General features: G+C 51.6%; 1 protein-coding gene, 2 non-coding genes and 1 pseudogene across 3 annotated transcripts in view; 1 reads left to right on the forward strand and 3 right to left on the reverse strand.

Moving 5' to 3' along the window:
• Window positions 1–20,975, forward strand: part of LOC140424756 (nuclease EXOG, mitochondrial-like) — a 387,484-nt gene that overhangs the window by 108,945 nt on the left and 257,564 nt on the right. The gene's annotated exons all lie outside the window — the stretch shown is intronic.
• On the reverse strand, window positions 6,446–6,622 carry LOC140425940 (U2 spliceosomal RNA; annotated as a pseudogene).
• LOC140425949 (U2 spliceosomal RNA) lies at window positions 12,619–12,810 on the reverse strand. The gene has a single exon (XR_011948096.1). It is a non-coding gene; the product is annotated as a U2 spliceosomal RNA (small nuclear RNA).
• On the reverse strand, window positions 18,807–18,990 carry LOC140425938 (U2 spliceosomal RNA). Its single transcript, XR_011948086.1, has one exon. It is a non-coding gene; the product is annotated as a U2 spliceosomal RNA (small nuclear RNA).

The following is a 20,975-nucleotide window of genomic DNA, read 5'->3' on the forward strand; positions in this document are numbered from 1 at the left end:
ATTAAGAAGGCTAGTCGAGTTTTGTCTTTCATTGCTATTGGGATGGAGTTCAAGACTAGTGAGGTTATGCTGCAATTGTATAGGGTGTTGGTGAGGCCGCATCTGGAGTATTGTGTTCAGTTTTGGTCTCCTTACTTGAGAAAGGACATATTGGCACTGGAGGGAGTGCAGAGGAGATTTACTAGGTTGATCCCAGAGTTGAGGGGATTAGATTATGACGAGAGGTTGAGTAGACTGGGACTGTACTCATTGGAGTTTAGAAGGATGCGGGGGGATCTTATTGAGACATATAAAATTATGAAGGGAATAGATAGGATAGATGCGGGCAGGTTGTTTCCACTGGTCGGGGAAAGCCGAACTAGGGGGCATAGCCTCAAAATAAGGGGAGGTAGATTTAGGACGGAGCGTAGGAGGAACTTCTTCACCCAAAGGGTTGTGAATCTTTGGAATTCCTTGCCCAGTGAAGCAGTTGAGGCTCCTTCTTTAAACGTTTTTAAGAAAAAGATAGATGCCTTTCTAAAGAATAAAGGGATTCGGGGATATGGTGTATGGGCCGGAGAGTGGAGCTGAGTCCACAAAGATCAGCCATGATCTCATTAAATGGCGGAGCAGGCTCGAGGGGCCAGATGGCCTACTCCTGTTCCTAGTTCTTATGTTCTTTTATACATTGGAGTTTTAATGGCCCAGACCGAGGGGCTTTACACTGTTACCCGCCCCTCGGTGTACATTTGCTGGAAAGACTTTACACAGTGGTCTTTCCCCATTGCGCCTTGGCGGCAGCTGCCCCAAGCTTGAGTGCGTCCCTCAGCACGTAGTCCTGGACCTTGGAATGTGCCAGTCTGCAACACTCGGTCGAGGACAATTCTTTGCACTGGAAGATCAGCAAGTTTCGGGCAGACCAAAGAGCGTCTTTTACCGAGTTGATGACCTTCCAGCAGCAGTTGATATTTGTCTCGGTGTGTGTCCCTGGAAACAGTCCGTAGAGCACAGAGTCCTGTGTCACAGATCTGTTTGGGATAAACCTTGACAAATACCACTGCATCTCTCTCCAGACCTTCTTTGCAAAGGCACATTCCACAAGGAGGTGTGTGACCGTCTCATTTCCCCCACAGCCACTCCGAGGGCAGCGTGCATTGGTGCAGAGCCTTCGGGTGTGCATGAAGAATCTGACAGGGAGGGCCCTTCTCACCAACAGCCAAGCTAGGTCTTGGTGCTTGTTTGAAAGTTCTGGTGATGAGGCGTTCTGCCAGATGACTCTGGCAGTCTGCTCAGGGAACCATCCAACGTCCTTCACGGTCTCCTTTTCCCTGAGGGCCTCGAGGACATTACGTGCTGACCACTGCTTCATTGCCTTGTGGTCAAAGGTGTTTTCCTTCAAAAACTTTTCCACAAAGGACAGGTGGTACGGTACGGTCCAACTACTTGGAGCGTTCCGCGGCAATGAGGCCAGGCCCATCCTTCGCAACACCGGGGACAGGTAGAACCTCAGTATGTAGTGACACTTGGTGTTTGCATACTGGGGGTCCACGCACAGCTTGATGCAGCTGGACACAAAGGTGGCCAACAGGATGAGGGAGGCGTTGGGTACGTTCCGCCCTCCCTTCTCCAGAGGCTTGTACATGGTGTCCCTTCGGACACGGTCCATCTTGGATCGCCAGATAAATTTGAAGATGGCCCGGGTGACTGCTGTGGCGTAGGGTCGGGTTATGGGCCAGACCTGCGCCACGTACAGTAGCACCGAGAGTACCTCACACCTGATGACCAGGGTTTTGCCCGCAATGGAGAGGGAGCGTTGCTCCCACCAGCCCAGTTTCTGTCTTACCTTTCCTATGCGCTCCTCCCAGTTTTTGGTGCACGCCCCAGCAGCTCCGAACCATATCCCCAGCACCTTCAGGTAATCGGACCTGACAGTGAAGGGGACAAAGGACCGGTCGGCCCAGTTCCCAAAGAACATGGCCTCGCTCTTGCCCCGGTTTACCTTGGCTCCAGAGGCCAGTTCAAACTGGTCGCAGGTGGTCAAGAGCCTGCGTACAGACGCAGGATCCGAGCAGAAGACGGCAACGTCGTCCATGTACAGGGAGGCCTTGACTTGCATGCCTCCACTGCCTGGGATCGTCACTCCTCTTATACCCGGATCCCTCCTGATGGACTCGGCAAAAGGTTCTATGCAGCACACAAAAAGGGCAGAGGAGAGAGGGCAGCCCTGCCTGACTCCAGATCTGATCTGGAACTTTTCTGATTCCCACCCATTGATTGAGACTGCGCTATAGATGTTTGTGTAGAGCAGTTTGATCCAATTGCGAATTCCCTCCCCAAACCCCATTTTGGAGAGCACATCCATCATGTAGGTGTGCGATATTCTGTCAAAAGCCTTTTCCTGGTCAAGACTGATGAGGCAAGTGTCCACCCCCCTGTCCTGCACGTAGGCGATCGTATCCCTGAGTAGCGCGAGGCTATCAGAGATCTTCCTGCCAGGTACAGCACAGGTCTGGTCAGGGTGGATCACCGACTCCAGAGCAGACCTGACCCGATTGGCGATGACCTTTGCTAGAATTTTGTAGTCCACATTCAACAGTGAAATGGGTCGCCAATTTCGAATTTCTTCCCTTTCCCCCTTCTGCTTGTAGATGAGGGTGATGATGCCTTTCCTCATGGACTCTGACATGCTGCCTTCCAGAAGCATACTCTCGTACACTTCCAGCAGGTCTGGGCCCATCCAGTCCCACAGAGCCGAAAACAACTCAACCGGTAAGCCGTCGCTTCCGGGAGTTTTACTCGTCTCGAAGGACTTGGCGGCCTTTGTCAGCTCGTCCAGAGTTAGTGGTTTGTCCAGGTTTTCCAGCTCGCTGTCGCCTATGACCTCCGTGATAGTCGACAGGAAGGTCTGGGAAACAGTGCTATCTGTTGGCTTCAGGTCATACAGTCCGGCATAAAAGGATTGGCTGATCCTCAGGATGTCAGACTGCGATGACTTTTCAGAGCCATCCTCTTCCTTCAGGCTGCTGATCACAGAGGTGTCTCTGTGCACCTTTTGGAAGAAGAAGCGTGAGCACTTTTCGTCCTGCTCCACGGAGCGGACTCTGGAACGGAAGATAACCTTGGAGGCCTCCGAGGTGTAGAGCGAGGCTTGCTGGCTCTTCACCTCTTGGAGATCCTCCTTGACATCCACCCCCATCGACTGCAGCTGGAGCAAATTTTGCATACTTTTCTGGAGCCTGGACATGACCCCTCGTCTCTCTCTCACCTTTTGAACGCCCTTGAGGATGAAAAACCTCTTGATATTCCCCTTGATTGCTTCCCACCAGAGATGTGGGGCCTCAAAGAGGGGTTTCACGGTTCTCCAACCTTTGTAATCCCTCCTGAGTTCCTCGATGTTCTCAGGGGTCAGCAGTTTTACATTTAGCTTCCACGTCCCCCTGCCTACCCCCTGGTCTTCCTGCAGGTGGCAGTCGGCCAGTAGGAGGCAGTGGTCAGAGAAGAACACCGGCGTTACGTCGGTGGACCTGACCGTGAAAGCTCGGGACACAAAAAAGAAGTCTATCCTGGAGCGGACGGACCCGTCTGGCCGTGACCATGTGTATCTACGCTGCGCGCCGTCTGCAGGGTTGCTGCAGACGTCGAGCAGCTTGGCGTCTTTTACCGTTTCCATCAGGAGTCTGGACGTAGCGTCTAGTTTGCTGTCGGCTTTGCTGGATCGTCCAGCCGCATCGATGATGCAGTTGAAGTCACCACCCAGGATGACCGGCTTGGAGGTGGCCAACAGCAGTGGGAGTTGCTGAAGAACTGCCAGCCGCTCACTTTTTACGGCCGGGGCGTACACATTAATAAGTCTGAGAGGGGTGTTTTTGTATTTCACGTCTGCTACGAGGAGGCGCCCGCCCACCACCTCCTTAACGTCGGAGATGGTGAAGTTGCCTCCCCGCAGCAGAATACCCAGGCCGGAGGAGCGGCAGTCGTTTCCTCCTGACCAGATGGATGGCCCGTGGGACCACCAGCTCGACCAGCGCCTGTAGTTGCTGAGGTGCGGAATTCCGCACTCCTGCAGGAACAGTAGGTCAGCTTTTACATTTGCCAAATAGTTGAGTGTGGCTACACACCGCGAAGTATCTTTGATGCTTCGCACATTTATGGATGCAATTTTTAAACCCATTATAAAAAAGATAGATTTACCAGTCTCAAGAGTCCAGAGTCTATACGGTTGGCTGTTCCAGCTGTTCGATGTTCCCCAGCATGCCGGTGGTGCTCGCAAATTTTAGCACAGTTGCAGGGCTGAGAAAGCTGTTCTGGTCCGTACTGGCCCCGTGATTTTGATGCAGATGCATTGGGGGGGTGATGTAGCCCTGGCGTTCGTCATGGCAGTCAGTAGGTGTTGGGGTTGCAGGCCGGTCTTCACCTGGGTTGTTGCTGCTCGTTGCTATCGGGGGTTGGTCTGTGACCTTGTTTCCTTCCCGGTCGGTGGTCTGGGGGGTCTGTGCCTTCCGTTCCACGTTGGTGCTTTGCCTCTTTATTTGAGGCCGATTCTTGTCCTGTTTTCCCTCATCGGATGAGGTGTCGGCGCTCAGTGCGCCGGCTGAGAGGTGTCGCTTTTTGCCACTACCCCTCGGGGGGTTCTTCAGTTTGTTTTTTTGTTTCCGCTTTCGTTTGTCCCTGTTCACTGTTTCCCAGGGCTCTTTATTCTTTGTCCCATCCTCTTCCTCTTCCATTGAGTGTTCCTCATCAGATGGGGCTGGGGTTGGGTTGTCAGGAGGTGCTGGGGCCTCTTCTTTTTGTTGGGGGCCCTTTTGTTGCTTTTCCTCATTCTGAGCCGTGGTGTCTTTTTCGGTGGAGGGTGTATGCACCTCCTCTCTGGTCGCCTTTTTAACTCCGCTGCTGATGATTTCAGCGTATGTCGCCCCGCGTTTCGGGCAGGCCCTGTAAAGATGGCCGGCCTCCCCACACAGGTTGCAGCACTTGTCTTCTTTGCAGTCCTTAGTCATGTGTCCCTCCTGTCTGCAGTTCTTGCAGAAGGTCACACTGCAGTTTGCGGCAACATGCCCCGTTTTGCCACAGGTGTGGCATACTCGTGGCTGTCCCACGTAGTAGAGGTAGCCACGATTTACTCCAATAGCAAAATTGGAGGGGGGATGCAGGATGGCTCCGTTGCTGTCCGTTCTTAGGGTCACCTTGACCTGGTGCTCACTTGTCCAGATGCCGAAGGTGTCTTTCACTTGCACGCTGTCACTTTTCAGCTCAGCGTACCTGGCGAGGAACGTGAGCACATCAGACACAGGGACGTGGGGGTTGTACGTGTGCAGTGTAACAACCCGATTTCGCTGTGCCGGTAGCGTAAACAGAGGCTCCGCAGTTAGGATCGACAAGGGACTCTGGTTACCTTTTTCCTTGAAGACGTTCAAGAATTTGATGCACGCTGCGACGCTCTTGAAGGTGACATCAAAGAAACCATTCTTGGGGAAGTTTTGCAAGCAGAAGATCTCTGTTGCTTTAAACCCACAACACTCGAGCAGCACCCTCTTCACGAAGTGTTTCCTGTCCAAAGGTGACTCTCCCTCCGTTTTCTTTACTGTGACTCGGACAGTGTTTCGCACTCCCCAGCCTGGTGGTCGGGATGCAGCTGCATCCATAGCTCGTACGTTGGGTGTGAAACTGTATCGGCGTTAGGCCTAAACCCGAGGTTTAGGCCAGCATGTAGATCCACCAATAGCAGCCAAGCTCCAAACGTTTCCTCTTTGACGACTTCAATCCCTCCGAGTTCTCCAATCCACGATCGACATCGAAATCCTCAGCTTCTCTCAATCAAATGAGACTACACTTGATCTTAGCCAAAAGGCCGAGAAGCGATTGATGCAAGCTGCGAGACTGTTGAAAGTGATGTCAAAATGTGGATTGTTGGGGAAGTGTTGCATCAAAATATCCATTGTTGGGGAAGTGTTGCATCAAAATATCCATTGTTGGGGAAGTGTTGCATCAAAATATCCATTGTTGGGGAAGCGTTGCATCAAAATATCCATTGTTGGGGAAGCGTTGCATCAAAATATCCATTGTTGGGGAAGCGTTGCATCAAAATATCCATTGTTGGGGAAGCGTTGCATCAAAATATCCATTGTTGGGGAAGCGTTGCATCAAAATATCCATTGTTGGGGAAGCGTTGCATCAAAATATCCATTGTTGGGGAAGCGTTGCATCAAAATATCCATTGTTGGGGAAGCGTTGCATCAAAATATCCATTGTTGGGGAAGTGTTGCAAGCAGAAGCATCTGTTGGTTGAAAGCCGCAGCACTGGGGCAGCACCGGCTTCAGGAAGAAATAGTGATGCACAGCAGGCGAGTGGTTGCAAAGTGTTGTAAGCAGATTGTCCATATTGGAGAATGAAGAGAAAAGGCATGAAGTAGAGAAGTGCATGTACATGCTTGAGCTGTTTTTTGACTTTGAAATTCCCCATAAAGGGGGTGTGTGCACCGTTCCCGGAGGTACTGCAATACCAGGTCGATGCGTGGAGTGGACGGAGCAAGCCCCTATTCCATCTCCCTGCTCCAAAAATCAATTTAATATATGGTCCCCAGATAAGGGACGTATCAGATATTAAACTGATAAGAACAGATTTTTTTTTTTTTCAAAAAAATATACTTTATTCATAAAAATTTATCATGAGCATTACATAAACATTTCAAATTGTCTTGACTGTACATTTCCGGCAGGGTTACATGTTGCCTTGACTTTCTTTCATTCAATTTTGATATTGTCATACACATATCACTCTTTACATTACAATTCCTTCTTAAATATTTACATTGTCATGTTTGTTTAATACATTGGAGTGTTGGTTGCCCAGACCGAGGGGCTTTACACTGTTACGCGCCCCTCGGTGTACATTTGCTGGAAAGACTTTACACAGTGGTCTTTCCCCATTGCGCCTTGGCGGCAGCTGCCCCAAGCTTGAGTGCGTCCCTCAGCACGTAGTCCTGGACCTTGGAATGTGCCAGTCTGCAACACTCGGTCGAGGACAATTCTTTGCACTGGAAGATCAGCAAGTTTCGGGCAGACCAAAGAGCGTCTTTTACCGAGTTGATGACCTTCCAGCAGCAGTTGATATTTGTCTCGGTGTGTGTCCCTGGAAACAGTCCGTAGAGCACAGAGTCCTGTGTCACAGATCTGTTTGGGATAAACCTTGACAAATACCACTGCATCTCTCTCCAGACCTTCTTTGCAAAGGCACATTCCACAAGGAGGTGTGTGACCGTCTCATTTCCCCCACAGCCACTCCGAGGGCAGCGTGCATTGGTGCAGAGCCTTCGGGTGTGCATGAAGAATCTGACAGGGAGGGCCCTTCTCACCACCAGCCAAGCTAGGTCTTGGTGCTTGTTTGAAAGTTCTGGTGATGAGGCGTTCTGCCAGATGACTCTGGCAGTCTGCTCAGGGAACCATCCAACGTCCTCCACGGTCTCTTTTTCCCTGAGGGCCTCGAGGACATTACGTGCTGACCACTGCTTCATTGCCTTGTGGTCAAAGGTGTTTTCTTTCAAAAACTTTTCCACAAAGGACAGGTGGTACGGTACGGTCCAACTACTTGGAGCGTTCCGCGGCAATGAGGCCAGGCCCATCCTTCGCAACACCGGGGACAGGTAGAACCTCAGTATGTAGTGACACTTGGTGTTTGCATACTGGGGGTCCACGCACAGCTTGATGCAGCTGGACACAAAGGTGGCCAACAGGATGAGGGAGGCGTTGGGTACGTTCCGCCCTCCCTTCTCCAGAGGTTTGTACATGGTGTCCCTTCGGACACGGTCCATCTTGGATCGCCAGATAAATTTGAAGATGGCCCGGGTGACTGCTGTGGCGTAGGGTCGGGTTATGGGCCAGACCTGCGCCACGTACAGTAGCACCGAGAGTACCTCACACCTGATGACCAGGGTTTTGCCCGCAATGGAGAGGGAGCGTTGCTCCCACCAGCCCAGTTTCTGTCTTACCTTTCCTATGCGCTCCTCCCAGTTTTTGGTGCACGCCCCAGCAGCTCCGAACCATATCCCCAGCACCTTCAGGTAATCGGACCTGACAGTGAAGGGGACAAAGGACCGGTCGGCCCAGTTCCCAAAGAACATGGCCTCGCTCTTGCCCCGGTTTACCTTGGCTCCAGAGGCCAGTTCAAACTGGTCGCAGGTGGTTAAGAGCCTGCGTACAGACGCAGGATCCGAGCAGAAGACGGCAACGTCGTCCATGTACAGGGAGGCCTTGACTTGCATGCCTCCACTGCCTGGGATCGTCACTCCTCTTATACCCGGATCCCTCCTGATGGACTCGGCAAAAGGTTCTATGCAGCACACAAAAAGGGCAGAGGAGAGAGGGCAGCCCTGCCTGACTCCAGATCTGATCTGGAACTTTTCTGATTCCCACCCATTGATTGAGACTGCGCTATAGATGTTTGTGTAGAGCAGTTTGATCCAATTGCGAATTCCCTCCCCAAACCCCATTTTGGAGAGCACATCCATCATGTAGGTGTGCGATATTCTGTCAAAAGCCTTCTCCTGGTCAAGGCTGATGAGGCAAGTGTCCACCCCCCTGTCCTGCACGTAGGCGATCGTATCCCTGAGTAGCGCGAGGCTATCAGAGATCTTCCTGCCGGGTACAGCACAGGTCTGGTCAGGGTGGATCACCGACTCCAGAGCAGACCTGACCCGATTGGCGATGACCTTTGCTAGAATTTTGTAGTCCACATTCAACAGTGAAATGGGTCGCCAATTTCGAATTTCTTCCCTTTCCCCCTTCTGTTTGTAGATGAGGTTGATGATGCCTTTCCTCATGGACTCTGACATGCTGCCCTCCAGAAGCATACTCTCGTACACTTCCAGCAGGTCTGGGCCCATCCAGTCCCACAGAGCCGAATACAACTCAACCGGTAAGCCGTCGCTTCCGGGAGTTTTACTCGTCTCGAAGGACTTGGCGGCCTTTGTCAGCTCGTCCAGAGTCAGTGGTTTGTCCAGGTTTTCCAGCTCGCTGTCGCCTATGACCTCCGTGATAGTCGACAGGAAGGTCTGGGAAACAGTGCTATCTGTTGGCTTCAGGTCATACAGTCCGGCATAAAAGGATTGGCTGATCCTCAGGATGTCAGACTGCGATGACTTTTCAGAGCCATCTTCTTCCTTCAGGCTGCTGATCACAGAGGTGTCTCTGTGCACCTTTTGGAAGAAGAAGCGTGAGCACTTTTCGTCCTGCTCCACGGAGCGGACTCTGGAGCGGAAGATAACCTTGGAGGCCTCCGAGGTGTAGAGCGAGGCTTGCTGGCTCTTCACCTCTTGGAGATCCTCCTTGACATCCACCCCCATCGACTGCAGCTGGAGCAAATTTTGCATACTTTTCTGGAGCCTGGACATGACCCCTCGTCTCTCTCTCACCTTTTGAACGCCCTTGAGGATGAAAAACCTCTTGATATTCCCCTTGATTGCTTCCCACCAGAGATGTGGGGCCTCAAAGAGGGGTTTCACGGTTCTCCAACCTTTGTAATCCCTCCTGAGTTCCTCGATGTTCTCAGGGGTCAGCAGTTTTACATTTAGCTTCCACGTCCCCCTGCCTACCCCCTGGTCTTCCTGCAGGTGGCAGTCGGCCAGTAGGAGGCAGTGGTCAGAGAAGAACACCGGCGTTACGTCGGTGGACCTGACCGTGAAAGCTCGGGACACAAAAAAGAAGTCTATCCTGGAGCGGACGGACCCGTCTGGCCGTGACCATGTGTATCTACGCTGCGCGCCGTCTGCAGGGTTGCTGCAGACGTCGAGCAGCTTGGCGTCTTTTACCGTTTCCATCAGGAGTCTGGACGTAGCGTCTAGTTTGCTGTCGGCTTTGCTGGATCGTCCAGCCGCATCGATGATGCAGTTGAAGTCACCACCCAGGATGACCGGCTTGGAGGTGGCCAACAGCAGTGGGAGTTGCTGAAGAACTGCCAGCCGCTCACTTTTTACGGCCGGGGCGTACACATTAATAAGTCTGAGAGGGGTGTTTTTGTATTTCACGTCTGCTACGAGGAGGCGCCCGCCCACCACCTCCTTAACGTCGGAGATGGTGAAGTTGCCTCCCCGCAGCAGAATACCCAGGCCGGAGGAGCGGCAGTCGTTTCCTCCTGACCAGATGGATGGCCCGTGGGACCACCAGCTCGACCAGCGCCTGTAGTTGCTGAGGTGCGGAATTCCGCACTCCTGCAGGAACAGTAGGTCAGCTTTTACATTTGCCAAATAGTTGAGTGTGGCTACACACCGCGAAGTATCTTTGATGCTTCGCACATTTATGGATGCAATTTTTAAACCCATTATAAAAAAGATAGATTTACCAGTCTCAAGAGTCCAGAGTCTATACAGTTGGCTGTTCCAGCTGTTCGATGTTCCCCAGCATGCCGGTGGTGCTCGCAAACTTTAGCACAGTTGCAGGGCTGAGAAAGCTGTTCTGGTCCGTACTGGCCCCGTGATTTTGATGCAGATGCATTGGGGGGGTGATGTAGCCCTGGCGTTCGTCATGGCAGTCAGTAGGTGTTGGGGTTGCAGGCCGGTCTTCACCTGGGTTGTTGCTGCTCGTTACTATCGGGGGTTGGTCTGTGACCTTGTTTCCTTCCCGGTCGGTGGTCTGGGGGGTCTGTGCCTTCCGTTCCACGTTGGTGCTTTGCCTCTTTATTTGAGGCCGATTCTTGTCCTGTTTTCCCTCATCGGATGAGGTGTCGGCGCTAAGTGCGCCGGCTGAGAGGTGTCGCTTTTTGCCACTACCCCTCGGGGGGTTCTTCAGTTTGTTTTTTTGTTTCCGCTTTCGTTTGTCCCTGTTCACTGTTTCCCAGGGCTCTTTATTCTTTGTCCCATCCTCTTCCTCTTCCATTGAGTGTTCCTCATCAGATGGGGCTGGGGTTGGGTTGTCAGGAGGTGCTGGGGCCTCTTCTTTTTGTTGGGGGCCCTTTTGTTGCTTTTCCTCATTCTGAGCCGTGGTGTCTTTTTCGGTGGAGGGTGTATGCACCTCCTCTCTGGTCGCCTTTTTAACTCCGCTGCTGATGATTTCAGCGTATGTCGCCCCGCGTTTCGGGCAGGCCCTGTAAAGATGGCCGGCCTCCCCACACAGGTTGCAGCACTTGTCTTCTTTGCAGTCCTTAGTCATGTGTCCCTCCTGCCTGCAGTTCTTGCAGAAGGTCACACTGCAGTTTGCGGCAACATGCCCCGTTTTGCCACAGGTGTGGCATACACGTGGCTGTCCCACGTAGTAGAGGTAGCCACGATTTACTCCAATAGCGAAATTGGAGGGGGGATGCAGGATGGCTCCGTTGCTGTCCGTTCTTAGGGTCACCTTGACCTGGTGCTCACTTGTCCAGATGCCGAAGGTGTCTTTCACTTGCACGCTGTCACTTTTCAGCTCAGCGTACCTGGCGAGGAACGTGAGCACATCAGATACAGGGACGTGGGGGTTGTACGTGTGCAGTGTAACAACCCGATTTCGCTGTGCCGGTAGCGTAAACAGAGGTTCCGCAGTCAGGATCGACAAGGGACTCTGGTTACCTTTTTCCTTGAAGACGTTCAAGAATTTGATGCACGCTGCGACGCTCTTGAAGGTGACATCAAAGAAACCATTCTTGGGGAAGTTTTGCAAGCAGAAGATCTCTGTTGCTTTAAACCCACAGCACTCGAGCAGCACCTTCTTCACGAAGTGTTTCCGGTCCAAAGGTGACTCTCCATCCGTTTTATTCACTGTGACTCGGACAGTGTTTCGCACGCCCCAGCCTGGTGGTCGGGATGCAGCTGCATCCATAGCTCGTACGTTGGGTGTGAAACTGTATCGGCGTTAGGCCTAAACCCGAGGTTTAGGCCAGCATGTAGATCCACCAATAGCAGCCAAGCTCCAAACGTTTCTTCTTTGACGACTTCAATCCCTCCAAGTTCTCCAATCCACGATCGTCATCGAAATCCTCAGCTTCCCTCGATCAAATGAGACTACACTTGATCTTAGCCAAAAGGCCGAGAAGCGATTGATGCAAGCTGCGAGACTGTTGAAAGTGATGTCAAAATGTGGATTGTTGGGGAAGTGTTGCATCAAAATATCCATTGTTGGGGAAGTGTTGCATCAAAATATCCATTGTTGGGGAAGTGTTGCATCAAAATATCCATTGTTGGGGAAGTGTTGCATCAAAATATCCATTGTTGGGGAAGCGTTGCATCAAAATATCCATTGTTGGGGAAGCGTTGCATCAAAATATCCATTGTTGGGGAAGCGTTGCATCAAAATATCCATTGTTGGGGAAGTGTTGCATCAAAATATCCATTGTTGGGGAAGCGTTGCATCAAAATATCCATTGTTGGGGAAGCGTTGCATCAAAATATGCATTGTTGGGGAAGCGTTGCATCAAAATATCCATTGTTGGGGAAGCGTTGCATCAAAATATCCATTGTTGGGGAAGTGTTGCAAGCAGAAGCATCTGTTGGTTGAAAGCCGCAGCACTGGGGCAGCACCGGCTTCAGGAAGAAATAGTGATGCACAGCAGGCGAGTGGTTGCAAAGTGTTGTAAGCAGATTGTCCATATTGGAGAATGAAGAGAAAAGGCATGAAGTAGAGAAGTGCATGTACATGCTTGAGCTGTTTTTTGACTTTGAAATTCCCCATAAAGGGGGTGTGTGCACCGTTCCCGGAGGTACTGCAATACCAGGTCGATGCGTGGAGTGGACGGAGCAAGCCCCTATTCCATCTCCCTGCTCCAAAAATCAATTTAATATATGGTCCCCAGATAAGGGACGTATCAGATATTAAACTGATAAGAACAGATTTTTTTTTTTTTTTTTTTTTTTTTTTTCAAAAAAATATACTTTATTCATAAAAATTTATCATGAGCATTTCAGAAACATTTCAAATTGTCTTGACTGTACATTTTCGGCAGGGTTACATGTTGCCTTGACTTTCTTTCCTTCAATTTTGATATTGTCATACACATATCACTCTTTACATTACAATTCCTTCTTAAATATTTACATTGTCATGTTTGTTTTATACATTGGAGTGTTGGTTGCCCAGACCGAGGGGCTTTACACTGTTACGCGCCCCTCGGTGTACATTTGCTGGAAAGACTTTACACAGTGGTCTTTCCCCATTGCGCCTTGGCGGCAGCTGCCCCAAGCTTGAGTGCGTCCCTCAGCACGTAGTCCTGGACCTTGGAATGTGCCAGTCTGCAACACTCGGTCGAGGACAATTCTTTGCACTGGAAGATCAGCAAGTTTCGGGCAGACCAAAGAGCGTCTTTTACCGAGTTGATGACCTTCCAGCAGCAGTTGATATTTGTCTCGGTGTGTGTCCCTGGAAACAGTCCGTAGAGCACAGAGTCCTGTGTCACAGATCTGTTTGGGATAAACCTTGACAAATACCACTGCATCTCTCTCCAGACCTTCTTTGCAAAGGCACATTCCACAAGGAGGTGTGTGACCGTCTCATTTCCCCCACAGCCACTCCGAGGGCAGCGTGCATTGGTGCAGAGCCTTCGGGTGTGCATGAAGAATCTGACAGGGAGGGCCCTTCTCACCACCAGCCAAGCTAGGTCTTGGTGCTTGTTTGAAAGTTCTGGTGATGAGGCGTTCTGCCAGATGACTCTGGCAGTCTGCTCAGGGAACCATCCAACGTCCTTCACGGTCTCCTTTTCCCTGAGGGCCTCGAGGACATTACGTGCTGACCACTGCTTCATTGCCTTGTGGTCAAAGGTGTTTTCCTTCAAAAACTTTTCCACAAAGGACAGGTGGTACGGTACGGTCCAACTACTTGGAGCGTTCCGCGGCAATGAGGCCAGGCCCATCCTTCGCAACACCGGGGACAGGTAGAACCTCAGTATGTAGTGACACTTGGTGTTTGCATACTGGGGGTCCACGCACAGCTTGATGCAGCTGGACACAAAGGTGGCCAACAGGATGAGGGAGGCGTTGGGTACGTTCCGCCCTCCCTTCTCCAGAGGCTTGTACATGGTGTCCCTTCGGACACGGTCCATCTTGGATCGCCAGATAAATTTGAAGATGGCCCGGGTGACTGCTGTGGCGTAGGGTCGGGTTATGGGCCAGACCTGCGCCACGTACAGTAGCACCGAGAGTACCTCACACCTGATGACCAGGGTTTTGCCCGCAATGGAGAGGGAGCGTTGCTCCCACCAGCCCAGTTTCTGTCTTACCTTTCCTATGCGCTCCTCCCAGTTTTTGGTGCACGCCCCAGCAGCTCCGAACCATATCCCCAGCACCTTCAGGTAATCTGACCTGACAGTGAAGGGGACAAAGGACCGGTCGGCCCAGTTCCCAAAGAACATGGCCTCGCTCTTGCCCCGGTTTACCTTGGCTCCAGAGGCCAGTTCAAACTGGTCGCAGGTGGTCAAGAGCCTGCGTACAGACGCAGGATCCGAGCAGAAGACGGCAACGTCGTCCATGTACAGGGAGGCCTTGACTTGCATGCCTCCACTGCCTGGGATCGTCACTCCTCTTATACCCGGATCCCTCCTGATGGACTCGGCAAAAGGTTCTATGCAGCACACAAAAAGGGCAGAGGAGAGAGGGCAGCCCTGCCTGACTCCAGATCTGATCTGGAACTTTTCTGATTCCCACCCATTGATTGAGACTGCGCTATAGATGTTTGTGTAGAGCAGTTTGATCCAATTGCGAATTCCCTCCCCAAACCCCATTTTGGAGAGCACATCCATCATGTAGGTGTGCGATATTCTGTCAAACGCCTTTTCCTGGTCAAGACTGATGAGGCAAGTGTCCACCCCCCTGTCCTGCACGTAGGCGATCGTATCCCTGAGTAGCGCGAGGCTATCAGAGATCTTCCTGCCAGGTACAGCACAGGTCTGGTCAGGGTGGATCACCGACTCCAGAGCAGACCTGACCCGATTGGCGATGACCTTTGCTAGAATTTTGTAGTCCACATTCAACAGTGAAATGGGTCGCCAATTTCGAATTTCTTCCCTTTCCCCCTTCTGCTTGTAGATGAGGGTGATGATGCCTTTCCTCATGGACTCTGACATGCTGCCTTCCAGAAGCATACTCTCGTACACTTCCAGCAGGTCTGGGCCCATCCAGTCCCACAGAGCCGAAAACAACTCAACCGGTAAGCCGTCGCTTCCGGGAGTTTTACTCGTCTCGAAGGACTTGGCGGCCTTTGTCAGCTCGTCCAGAGTTAGTGGTTTGTCCAGGTTTTCCAGCTCGCTGTCGCCTATGACCTCCGTGATAGTCGACAGGAAGGTCTGGGAAACAGTGCTATCTGTTGGCTTCAGGTCATACAGTCCGGCATAAAAGGATTGGCTGATCCTCAGGATATCAGACTGCGATGACTTTTCAGAGCCATCTTCTTCCTTCAGGCTGCTGATCACAGAGGTCTCTCTGTGCACCTTTTGGAAGAAGAAGCGTGAGCACTTTTCGTCCTGCTCCACGGAGCGGACTCTGGAACGGAAGATAACCTTGGAGGCCTCCGAGGTGTAGAGCGAGGCTTGCTGGCTCTTCACCTCTTGGAGATCCTCCTTGACATCCACCCCCATCGACTGCAGCTGGAGCAAATTTTGCATACTTTTCTGGAGCCTGGACATGACCCCTCGTCTCTCTCTCACCTTTTGAACGCCCTTGAGGATGAAAAACCTCTTGATATTCCCCTTGATTGCTTCCCACCAGAGATGTGGGGCCTCAAAGAGGGGTTTCACGGTTCTCCAACCTTTGTAATCCCTCCTGAGTTCCTCGATGTTCTCAGGGGTCAGCAGTTTTACATTTAGCTTCCATGTCCCCCTGCCTACCCCCTGGTCTTCCTGCAGGTGGCAGTCGGCCAGTAGGAGGCAGTGGTCAGAGAAGAACACCGGCGTTACGTCGGTGGACCTGACCGTGAAAGCTCGGGACACAAAAAAGAAGTCTATCCTGGAGCGGACGGACCCGTCTGGCCGTGACCATGTGTATCTACGCTGCGCGCCGTCTGCAGGGTTGCTGCAGACGTCGAGCAGCTTGGCGTCTTTTACCGTTTCCATCAGGAGTCTGGACGTAGCGTCTAGTTTGCTGTCGGCTTTGCTGGATCGTCCAGCCGCATCGATGATGCAGTTGAAGTCACCACCCAGGATGACCGGCTTGGAGGTGGCCAACAGCAGTGGGAGTTGCTGAAGGACTGCCAGCCGCTCACTTTTTACGGCCGGGGCGTACACATTAATAAGTCTGAGGGGGGTGTTTTTGTATTTCACGTCTGCTACGAGGAGGCGCCCGCCCACCACCTCCTTAACGTCGGAGATGGTGAAGTTGCCTCCCCGCAGCAGAATACCCAGGCCGGAGGAGCGGCAGTCGTTTCCTCCTGACCAGATGGATGGCCCGTGGGACCACCAGCTCGACCAGCGCCTGTAGTTGCTGAGGTGCGGAATTCCGCACTCCTGCAGGAACAGTAGGTCAGCTTTTACATTTGCCAAATAGTTGAGTGTGGCTACACACCGCGAAGTATCTTTGATGCTTCGCACATTTATGGATGCAATTTTTAAACCCATTATGAAAAGATAGATTTACCAGTCTCAAGAGTCCAGAGTCTATACAGTTGGCTGTTCCAGCTGTTGAATGTTCCCCAGCATGCCGGTGGTGCTCGCAAACTTTAGCACAGTTGCAGGGCTGAGAAAACTGTTCTGGTCCGTACTGGCCCCGTGATTTTGATGCAGATGCATTGGGGGGGGTGGTGTAGCCCTGGGGTTCGTCGTGGCAGTCAGTAGGTGTTGGGGTTGCAGGCCGGTCTTCACCTGGGTTATTGCTGCTCGTTGCTATCGGGGGTTGGTCTGTGACCTTGTTTTCTTCCCGGTCGGTGGTCTGGGGGGTCTGTGCCTTCCGTTCCACGTCGGTGCTTTGCCTCTTTTTTTGAGGCCGATTCTTGTCCTGTTTTCCCTCATCGGATGAGGTGTCGGCACTAAGTGCGCCGGCTGAGAGGTGTCGCTTTTTGCCACTACCCCTCAGGGGGTTCTTCAGTTTGTTTTTTTGTTTCCTCTTTCGTTTGTCCCTGTTCACGGTTTGCCAGGGCTCTTTATTCTTTGCCCCATCCTCTTCCTCTTCCATTGAGTGTTCCTCATCAGATGGGACTGGGGTTGGGTTGTCAGGAGGTGCTGGGGCCTCCTCTTTTTGTTGGGGGCCCTTCTGTTGCTTTTCCTCATTCTGAACCGTGGTGTCTTTTTCGGTGGAGGGTGTATGCACCTCCTCTCTGGTCGCCTTTTTGACTCCGCTGCTGATGATCTGTGCATATGTCGCCCCGCGTTTCGGGCAGGCCCTGTAAAGATGGCCGGCCTCCCCACACAGGTTGCAGCACTTGTCTTCCTTGCAGTCCTTAGTCATGTGTCCCTCCTGCCTGCAGTTCTTGCAGAAGGTCACACTGCAGTTTGCGGCAACATGCCCCGTTTTGCCACATGCGTGGCATACTCGTGGCTGTCCCACGTAGTAGAGGTAGCCACGATTTACTCCAATAGCGAAATTGGAGGGGGGATGCAGGATGGCTCCGTTGCTGTCCGTTCTTAGGGTCACCTTGACCTGGTGCTCACTTGTCCAGATGCCGAAGGTGTCTTTCACTTGCACGCTGTCACTTTTCAGCTCAGCGTACCTGGCGAGGAACGTGAGCACATCAGACACAGGGACGTGGGGGTTGTACGTGTGCAGTGTAACAACCCGATTTCGCTGTGCCGGTAGCGTAAACAGAGGCTCCGCAGTCAGGATCGACAAGGGACTCTGGTTACCTTTTTCCTTGAAGACGTTCAAGAATTTGATGCACGCTGCGACGCTCTTGAAGGTGACATCAAAGAAACCATTCTTGGGGAAGTTTTGCAAGCAGAAGATCTCTGTTGCTTTAAACCCACAACACTCGAGCAGCACCCTCTTCACGAAGTGTTTCCGGTCCAAAGGTGACTCTCCCTCCGTTTTCTTTACTGTGACTCGGACAGTGTTTCGCACTCCCCAGCCTGGTGGTCGGGATGCAGCTGCATCCATAGCTCGTACGTTGGGTGTGAAACTGTATCGGCGTTAGGCCTAAACCCGAGGTTTAGGCCAGCATGTAGATCCACCAATAGCAGCCAAGCTCCAAACGTTTCCTCTTTGACGACTTCAATCCCTCCGAGTTCTCCAATCCACGATCGACATCGAAATCCTCAGCTTCTCTCAATCAAATGAGACTACACTTGATCTTAGCCAAAAGGCCGAGAAGCGATTGATGCAAGCTGCGAGACTGTTGAAAGTGATGTCAAAATGTGGATTGTTGGGGAAGTGTTGCATCAAAATATCCATTGTTGGGGAAGTGTTGCATCAAAATATCCATTGTTGGGGAAGTGTTGCATCAAAATATCCATTGTTGGGGAAGTGTTGCATCAAAATATCCATTGTTGGGGAAGCGTTGCATCAAAATATCCATTGTTGGGGAAGCGTTGCATCAAAATATCCATTGTTGGGGAAGCGTTGCATCAAAATATCCATTGTTGGGGAAGTGTTGCATCAAAATATCCATTGTTGGGGAAGCGTTGCATCAAAATATCCATTGTTGGGGAAGCGTTGCATCAAAATATGCATTGTTGGGGAAGCGTTGCATCAAAATATCCATTGTTGGGGAAGCGTTGCATCAAAATATCCATTGTTGGGGAAGTGTTGCAAGCAGAAGCATCTGTTGGTTGAAAGCCGCAGCACTGGGGCAGCACCGGCTTCAGGAAGAAATAGTGATGCACAGCAGGCGAGTGGTTGCAAAGTGTTGTAAGCAGATTGTCCATATTGGAGAATGAAGAGAAAAGGCATGAAGTAGAGAAGTGCATGTACATGCTTGAGCTGTTTTTTGACTTTGAAATTCCCCATAAAGGGGGTGTGTGCACCGTTCCCGGAGGTACTGCAATACCAGGTCGATGCGTGGAGTGGACGGAGCAAGCCCCTATTCCATCTCCCTGCTCCAAAAATCAATTTAATATATGGTCCCCAGATAAGGGACGTATCAGATATTAAACTGATAAGAACAGATTTTTTTTTTTTTTTTTATTCAAAAAAATATACTTTATTCATAAAAATTTATCATGAGCATTTCAGAAACATTTCAAATTGTCTTGACTGTACATTTTCGGCAGGGTTACATGTTGCCTTGACTTTCTTTCATTCAATTATGATATTGTCGTACAAATATCACTCTTTACATTACAATTCCTTCTTAAATATTTACAGTGGCATGTTTGTTTTATACATTGGAGTGTTGGTTGCCCAGACCGAGGGGCTTTACACTGTTACGCGCCCCTCGGTGTACGTTTGCTGGAAAGACTTTACACTGTGGTCTTTCCCCATTGCGCCTTGGCGGCAGCTGCCCCAAGCTTGAGTGCGTCCCTCAGCACGTAGTCCTGGACCTTGGAATGTGCCAGTCTGCAACACTCGGTCGAGGACAATTCTTTGCACTGGAAGATCAGCAAGTTTCGGGCAGACCAAAGAGCGTCTTTTACCGAGTTGATGACCTTCCAGCAGCAGTTGATATTTGTCTCGGTGTGTGTCCCTGGAAACAGTCCGTAGAGCACAGAGTCCTGTGTCACAGATCTGTTTGGGATAAACCTTGACAAATACCACTGCATCTCTCTCCAGACCTTCTTTGCAAAGGCACATTCCACAAGGAGGTGTGTGACCGTCTCATTTCCCCCACAGCCACTCCGAGGGCAGCGTGCATTGGTGCAGAGCCTTCGGGTGTGCATGAAGAATCTGACAGGGAGGGCCTTTCTCACCACCAGCCAAGCTAGGTCTTGGTGCTTGTTTGAAAGTTCTGGTGATGAGGCGTTCTGCCAGATGACTCTGGCAGTCTGCTCAGGGAACCATCCAACGTCCTCCACGGTCTCCTTTTCCCTGAGGGCCTCGAGGACATTACGTGCTGACCACTGCTTCATTGCCTTGTGGTCAAAGGTGTTTTCCTTCAAAAACTTTTCCACAAAGGACAGGTGGTACGGTACGTTCCAACTACTTGGAGCGTTCCGCGGCAATGAGGCCAGGCCCATCCTTCGCAACACCGGGGACAGGTAGAACCTCAGTATGTAGTGACACTTGGTGTTTGCATACTGGGGGTCCACGCACAGCTTGATGCAGCTGGACACAAAGGTGGCCAACAGGATGAGGGAGGCGTTGGGTACGTTCCGCCCTCCCTTCTCCAGAGGTTTGTACATGGTGTCCCTTCGGACACGGTCCATCTTGGATCGCCAGATAAATTTGAAGATGGCCCGGGTGACTGCTGTGGCGTAGGGTCGGGTTATGGGCCAGACCTGCGCCACGTACAGTAGCACCGAGAGTACCTCACACCTGATGACCAGGGTTTTGCCCGCAATGGAGAGGGAGCGTTGCTCCCACCAGCCCAGTTTCTGTCTTACCTTTCCTATGCGCTCCTCCCAGTTTTTGGTGCACGCCCCAGCAGCTCCGAACCATATCCCCAGCACCTTCAGGTAATCTGACCTGACAGTGAAGGGGACAAAGGACCGGTCGGCCCAGTTCCCAAAGAACATGGCCTCGCTCTTGCCCCGGTTTACCTTGGCTCCAGAGGCCAGTTCAAACTGGTTGCAGGTGGTTAAGAGCCTGCGTACAGACGCAGGATCCGAGCAGAAGACGGCAACGTCGTCCATGTACAGGGAGGCCTTGACTTGCATGCCTCCACTGCCTGGGATCGTCACTCCTCTTATACCCGGATCCCTCCTGATGGACTCGGCAAAAGGTTCTATGCAGCACACAAAAAGGGCAGAGGAGAGAGGGCAGCCCTGCCTGACTCCAGATCTGATCTGGAACTTTTCTGATTCCCACCCATTGATTGAGACTGCGCTATAGATGTTTGTGTAGAGCAGTTTGATCCAATTGCGAATTCCCTCCCCAAACCCCATTTTGGAGAGCACATCCATCATGTAGGTGTGCGATATTCTGTCAAAAGCCTTCTCCTGGTCAAGGCTGATGAGGCAAGTGTCCACCCCCCTGTTCTGCACGTAGGCGATCGTATCCCTGAGTAGCGCGAGGCTATCAGAGATC

Source organism: Scyliorhinus torazame, chromosome 6 (assembly GCF_047496885.1).
Source record: "Scyliorhinus torazame isolate Kashiwa2021f chromosome 6, sScyTor2.1, whole genome shotgun sequence".
Classification (NCBI taxonomy): Eukaryota; Metazoa; Chordata; class Chondrichthyes; order Carcharhiniformes; family Scyliorhinidae; genus Scyliorhinus; species Scyliorhinus torazame.